Below are 8,203 nucleotides of genomic sequence, written 5' to 3'. Positions count from 1 at the left end.
ACCAAGAGTGGTTACCAAAGGCGTATAAAAATATTTTCTTAACAAATAAGAACATACAAAGTCATTAAAGACCATGCATCATAGTTCACATAAGATGATTGTGAACATTCTAGAATCCCATAACAATGCGTACTACTGCCTATTCTTGAACTTCCTTCTTTGTGATTCACCAACATCATTCTTGTAAAATCTACAAATGATATTATAATAGAATTACTCCAAGAATCCAAGTGCTCAAGTCCAACAGAAGTATAACAAGTGCGACGAAACGGAGCAAATTACTCAAAAACAAGATACGGGACAAAGAAAAACCTCAACTCACTCAAATTTAGGATTTCTCATCACCACTTTTAATAGAATTCAAAGAAGAAGAGAATGCAAAAAGAATGAGGTCATTCCGAGTTCGTACGAAGAAGTTACGGCCAAAACAAATTTACTGAATATCGACGTCAAGTATGCATACGGGTTTGCAAACGAATTTTCATATCCTGGAGCAGTATGCAGACGGGTATGCGTACTTAAACCCATGGATTTTGATTTTAAAAGATGTTATGCATACCTGGTATGTGTACCATGTAGTCCAAACATCCCGAACTATTATTTTCAAACCTAAACATTTAAGAACCTTAAACACGGATCAAGTTAGGTAGAAATGAATGATAAGAAAGGTACGTGGATCATTATAACTTCTCTAAGCGAATAAAAACAAAAAACTTGCTCAAGTTTATAGACATACCTTTTTAGAAGAATCCAGTTGAATTCTACAGCCTTACCTAACATAATCTATGCGCCTCAATTTTCGTGCTTCCCTCACCATATACATAGCAGGGCATTCCTTGGCGAGGATGCACTTTCAACACACTCAAGTTGTGTTGAGGTGAACAATATCTTGCTCACAATAAGTGACTTTTAGATTATCATGAAATATATCGCTTTTAGAATCTTCCACATCCAAATCCATCTTTCCAAAGAACTCTTTAAGTTCCGACATCATGGATACTGCCTTCTTCATAGTCATGGAATTTTCTGGGAGATCATTCCTTTTCACACTCAAGACATCATTGACTTTCTTTGGTATCCACTTCTGAGTGCGTTTAGGAACAACCAGAATCTTCTTCCCATTACTCTCTTCAATAATTCTTGGAAGAGAATTGGATTGACTATTCTTTTGCAAGTTAGTCTTTCTCCAATTGGGAGCATCGGATCTTGTCTTCGTCTTTACGAAGTTATCCTTTTGATATCCATTACGATTGTGAAAAGGATTCGTAGGACGTTTATTCGAACCTTAACTGCCGGTGAAGGTATTTCACTTTTTCCATCAGTGGAAACCTTCTGTTGAGAAGAATCACTAGCCTTGACAAATTTTACCTCTTTGCTAATACTTGGAGCATCTATTCCCTTATAGTCCAATCCTCGTGTATCACGATGATTTTTACTTTCTCCTAGCATTGTGGTTAATTTGCTTGAACTAGTATTGAACTTTTTCAAGTCATCTTCCAACATCTTGATTTTATCAAGAGCAGCAGTTAAATCAGCCTCAAAACGTTTTTCTCGAGCGAGATAAGCGCTTTCTCTGTCATCAAAACTTGTTTGCTGGGAGTTAATCCTTGCTTCAGATTCTGCAAGTTTCTCTTCCAACAAAAAATACTTTTGATAAAGATTATCACATTCAAGTGACTTAATACATAGGTTTTCCTCATAATCCTTGAGGACCGATTCGTTAGAACGATTTGAAACATAAACACCTGCATAACATCTTCTCAATTTCTTGTTTTCTCGACAGAGAGGAGTCAGAAGAGGTGTGACATGAGAAGTTGTCATCTTCTTCTTTTCCAACGAATTCAAAACCTTAACATACTCTGAGACTTCCTCATCAACATCTCAATCACCTTTATCACAAAGTTCATCCAATTGTTCTTCTAGGCGTATTTCCCAGACTTCAACTAGTTCTGAATTAAGAGAATGTTTAGATACTGAACTAGATGTGATAGTTCTCTCAGGTGAATCCAAGCTTTGAAAATCATCTGGTAATTTATGAACTTGTACGTTATTAGAGATAGACTCGTCCATAAAAATCAGATTGCTTCAAACACAGACTTATGAGGTCTTAGCGTGTTTGCCTGCTCTGATACCAATTGAAAAAGCGGGGGTCTAACAACCACACCCAATATTTCGCTTAACAATCTGTATGGACTAACTGCAATATAATTTTAAGAGAATCAACTAGACAGTCAGACTCAATCTTAATAAAAGTATATCAAAGAGTTATATCTCTCTTTCTCGATTCAATACTTACTCAAGCAAATATAAATCTGCGAGTCCAATTGAATACAAGAGAAATCACTTGAATGGCACCAAAGACCAATGTACAAGTATCAATCAATTTCAATCAACAACCAAAGGTTGGATTTCCCAATTGATTGATTCAACGCATAACCTGCGATATTTCAATTATATAAACAAATATAATGCAGAAAAGAAATAACACAGACACCAAAAGTTTGTTAACGAGGGAACCGCAAATGCAGAAAAACCCCGGTACCTAGACAGATTGAACACACACTGTATTAAGCCGCTACAGATACTAGCCTACTACAAACTAACTTCGGACTGGACTGTAGTTGAACCCCAATCAATCTCACACTGATCCAAGGTACAGTTGCGCTCCTTACGTCTCTGATCCCAGCAGGATACTACGCACTTGATTCCCTTAGATGATCTCACCCACAAATAAGAGTTGCTACGACCCAAAGTCGAAGACTTTAATAAACAAATTTGTATCACACAGAAAAGTCTATGGTAATAGATAAATCTGTCTCCCATAGAAATACCTACGAGTTTTTGTTCCGTCTTTTGATAAATCAAGGTGAACATGAACCAATTGATAACCCGGATTTATATTCCCGAAGAACAGCCTAGTATTATCAATCACCTCACGATAATCTTAATCGACTAGCGAAAGAAGATATTGCGGAATCACAAACGATGAGACGGATATGTTTGTTACTTCTTTTATATATTGCCTATCGGAGAAATCAATCTCAAGTCAATATTACGATTGTACTTAGTATGATAGAAACAACAAGATCAGATCACACAACTACAAGAAAAGTAGTATCGGTCTGGCTTCACAATCCCAATGAAGTTTTCAAGTCGTTAACCTACAGGGTCTCGGTAGAAACCTAAGGTTAAAGGAGAATCGACTCTAGCTAATACAACTAGTATCACACAGGAGGTGTGGGGATTAGGTTTCCCAGTTGCTAGAGTTCTCCCTTATATAGTCTTTTAAATCAGGATTTGCAATCAATGTTAGCTTAGTAACAAAGCATTCAATATTCATCGTTAGATGAAAACCTGATTAGATTCAAACTTATATGTTTCAACCGTTAGATCAAAACTTAGCTTGTTACACACAAATGAAATGCACGTTTATCTAGGTCTGTGGAACCGTAGACAAACATGTACATCTAGTTGGTTCAACAGTAGTTAACCAAATGGTTAGCCATATGAGCACTTTCATATCAACCATATTCTCCTTTACCACAACTAGTTCAAATAAATCGAATGAACTAGTTAGAGAGTTTTTCAATTGCTTAGATCTTATAGAAGTAGGCAAAAACGATTTGATTCACTTGAATCGATTCATGAATTTTATATCCACGGTTTGCAAACTTTGCATTCCTTAGTTTATATAAGATTAAGTTCACGAATAATCGTTTTTATAAGATTACCAACTTAAGTACGCGGACTGGTACGCGGACTTAAGTACCCGGAATAAGTTTGTTTTCAATTCACAAACTCCAGCAGAAATTCTCGGGATGAGAACCTCCGACAATACGCGGACTGGGTTCGCGGACTCTAGTTCCGATTTTCATGAGCAGCAAAGTATGCATACTTTGGTTCAAGGAATAAGGACTTTGTTGATGGTGGATTTTCAAAAAGGTCAAAATCGTAAAATCATGATACTGCATGTTTCGGACACGGCTTCAGGAACGCATGTGTCAATTCGTGTTTTACGAGCCATGATGAATATGTTTCTTGAAAAGCCTCCACTAGCTGAGCGTTCGATGCCTTGCATTTCATCATGCCCTCTATGTAGAATAACATAATTCGGAGGTTCTCCATATGTTTGAGAACTTAACGCCTTCAGGACGTCGGTGATACTCACTGTTCCCAGACTACATAGAGAGACCCCCCTTTACATAGAAGAATGATTGGGCTGTTCTCCGTAAGATTGAGAGCATTAACGCCTTTAGGATGTCGGTGACACTCACTGTTCCCTGACTATGTAGAGAGACCGTGTACAGATCCAGGCGGTTCTCCATACATGATTATTGAGAGGTCAAAATGCCTTCAGGACATCGTCAACACTCGTTGTTTCCTGACTATGCACCTTTTATAACAAGTATGACGCTTTACCTGGCTAATATTCCTTCTGCAATAGATTAATTCTACCGTGACATTCACCACCGAATTCCTATAAGATAATCCATTTTATCTCATTACTCCGATTTCATGATCGAATCCACGGCTGATCTCATGGAATGGTAATAGATAATCTCATTACTCCGATTTCATGATCGAATCCACGACTGATCTCATGGAATGGTAATAAACAATTTTATTACTCCGATTCTGTAGTCGAATCCACGATCCTATGGGATGGTAATGCTCATTTTATTATTTCGAATCCATAATCGAATCCACGGCTGATCTTACGGATTGATAATAAATAACTACTCACCTTTATTACTCAGTTTCATGAACCATTCTCCACTGAATTCCATGAATTAGTAATAAATACTCAACAAATAGGCATCTGGATGATCACTGAGTAAGACCCAAGAAAATGGTGCAAGTGTGCTCGACAATGATGCACGACCGAGCACCCAAATGCACGAACGAGTATTCGAAAATGTGGACAAATGAGGAATCCTACACAAAACAGGAGATAGAAAATAATAATATTAAAATAATGAAGAGGCTCCTAGGAACCGAGCCCACCGGCCAGCCGGCCATGCCCTAGCCATGGCGGGTCCCCATGCTTCTTCCATTATTTTTTCTTATTTTATTATTTTATTATTTTCATGAATTCATGAAAACTCCTTTATTCTAGCAACTTTCCTTGTTTGAGCAAAACTCATGGTTTCTCCATATTTTCACGGTTTCATGAAAAATAATAAAAATAGGGAAAGGTGTTGAGGGACCGGGCTACCTGGCCGACCGTCCGGCCATGCCCTAGCCGTGGCCGGTCCCACACCTTAAAATCCCTAGTATTTCATAATTGTTAGTTCCCTCATCTCATGAAACTCCTTAGTTTGAGCAAAAATCATGATTTCTTCATATTTTCTCAAATATTGCTCAAACCATGAAAAAGCCAAAACGTCAAATAGTCACATGAACGACTTGGCTACTCACGCCAAATATTAAAATATCATTATTTTAATATTTTCCAAATTTTGATCAAACGAGCAAAGTTCTACTTGCTCATTCGAGCAAAATCAAGAATTTCAGTCAAAGATTGAACTCTTCTGAAAATTCGAAATATTGCTCAAACGCACATCAGAAAATGCCGAAACTCTCAGGACTGAGACACTGACATTATGGTGATACAGGCTTGCTTCCTTGACCGACCAAGGCCGGCCCTAAGGCTTTCAATGAGCCGGTCCCACACATTCTTATGATTTTGACCTAATTTGCTCTATTGCTCATATTGGGTCCAAACTCTTTCCAACCAACTAAAAATTTGCTCAAACGACCATCCGCTGGTCCCACGACCACCAAGGTCCGGTTTCATGCCCTCTTGGTCGGTTCCTCAATTTTCCACAATTAGGTTTTATTACCTAATGCTCAATCGAGCACTATTTCAATAAATGATGAAACCAACATTTAATTATCATTCTTTCACCAACTGGTCAACCCAGAACCCTGGTGCACGCTCACTCGCGCACTTGGGATCCACATGGACTCCTCATTCCGTGTGGTCGGTCCCTCCCTCACTCATGATCTATTTTCAAAAATTCATCAATTAATGAACGATTGATCAAAAAATTAGGGTTTTGAACAAACGCTCTACAAAATCATCATTCTGAGCAAGTTCAAACACTAATAAATTTATGTTGATCCAACAATCAATATCTGGATTAATTATATAATATTCGGTAATCTACCAATATTTTAATTAATATTTTGTTGGGTCACGTCACCAATAAAAATTCGTCGAATTGAGCAATACTTGCTCAGTTACTTGAATATTGATCAAACTATCAATATTCAGTAATTCTTCGAACTGAGCAATACTCGCTCAAGTATTGATCCAACTATCGATATTCAGTTGCTCAGTTGCTCGAATTTATAATATTTGCTCAGACGAGCAATATCTAAGAACGTCTAACATGTTCAATCCATGAATCATCGAGCATTCGATCACTCATGATCGATTCAACAAAACTTAGACTCATTGTCTAATCAGTCAACAACTGACTAATAAAATACACGTCTGTCATGCAGACTCCACGATTCGTGAGACATCAATCACGTCACATGGGGGGATATCAATTAGGGTTTTGGTCTGGCGGCCTACGGCACGTGGATTCATCCATGATGATAAATGTGAGTAAGTCGTGCAAACGGTTGAAGGAGTTAGCAAAGTAGTGGGTGGACGGTTAACCAAGTCTCCGCACGACCTGGAACTGGTTTCACCACGATTTCCTACTTCCCACTCTTTCACTCAAGAAACCGTCACACTTACAGGGATCAAGGTTTTACTATTCTGACAATATAAATAAGTCTCTGAATCCATGATTGAGGACAACATTCGTCTACACAGAATTTTTCGAGCAATTACTCTCAAGAATTCATCAATCTACCAGAACTTTTTCAAACTGATCAGTTCACAGAAATTGCAGAAACCTTCAACACATCCACAATCCTTGATCATCATTGATCCCACACAATTCTCAACTTCCCTCCTACAGATCAACCCATCTCCCTCTTTGTGACCGAATTGATTCTGGAACGACCATTAACTTGGTTTAGGCCGGAGTCCTACAGATTGATCTCTCGAATCTAAGCACTCCCTTTGCAGTGCATCTGTGTTAGGTTGAATAGTTTGCTCAGTTGAGGAGTCTCGACAACACGCTCGTCTCTTCAATTCCCTGAAAAACCAACGAATTGTTTTCCCCATCTACATATTGGCGACCACAGTGGGAGATTAATCTCTCGGTTGCAAGCTCACACTTTCACAAAATGGCTGGTCTTAGGTCTGGGTTAGTTACAAATGCAAACAACGCTAGCACTAGCAACAATAACAATGATGATAGTCCATAAACCATTCCTGCTTCCAACAATGGTGGTAATACTACTCCTCCTCAAACCAATGTTGAAAATCATCCTATCTTCGGCCGACATCCTGAGGAAATTAGTGAAAATCCGCCCACCATAGCTGATCTCATGAAAGTCCAGGAAGTTCTCGCCAAGAATCAAACTGATATGGATGCTACTCAGAAGGAATTATGCAATTACCCCAAAACCCTTACTGACAAAATGGAGAAAACCCATGAGAAGGGAAAAGACAAGGAAACATCTCCAACCACTGATCCTGAAGTTATTCCAGTCCACGACGACGACGAAGTCCGCAAAACTGCAGAACCTGCTGCCTTCATCACTCGTGAAGACTTGGAACGTTTTATGGAGAATCGAGGGAAGGGTCATGCACCGTCTGTGCACCGTCATCAACCTCCATACCCTGCTGCTACGCAAAGAATCCCTCTCCCAAAAGGCCATACTTCTCCAACGTTTACACTCTACAATGGAATGGGGAATGCTCGAGAACACGTTTCTCGATTCTTGGAAGCATTAGGAGAGCATGAACACAACCATGTTGTCCGTTTGAAGGAGTTATCGAAATCTATGACTGGCCGAGCATGTACTTGGTATAACAACATTGCACCAGGAAGCATAGCCAATTGGGGGGAAATTATTAATGTTTTTTTACAGGAAATACTTCTTTATTTCTGAGCAGATTACTTTTTCCGACTTAGGAAGGATGGCTCAGAAGAATACTGAAAATCTGAACGACTACGTGAAGAGGTTCAGAACTCAAGCTTTGGATTGTCATGATCCTAATGATACTGAACAACAACTGGTGGACCTGTGCATCAACGAGATGATTCCAGTATACCGAGCCTTGTCGTAAAATCTT

This window comes from Papaver somniferum, chromosome 1 (genome assembly GCF_003573695.1).
Source record: "Papaver somniferum cultivar HN1 chromosome 1, ASM357369v1, whole genome shotgun sequence".
NCBI lineage: Eukaryota > Viridiplantae > Streptophyta > Magnoliopsida > Ranunculales > Papaveraceae > Papaver > Papaver somniferum.
The sequence above is the reverse complement of the archived record's forward strand: the minus strand, read 5'-3'. Positions refer to the sequence as shown.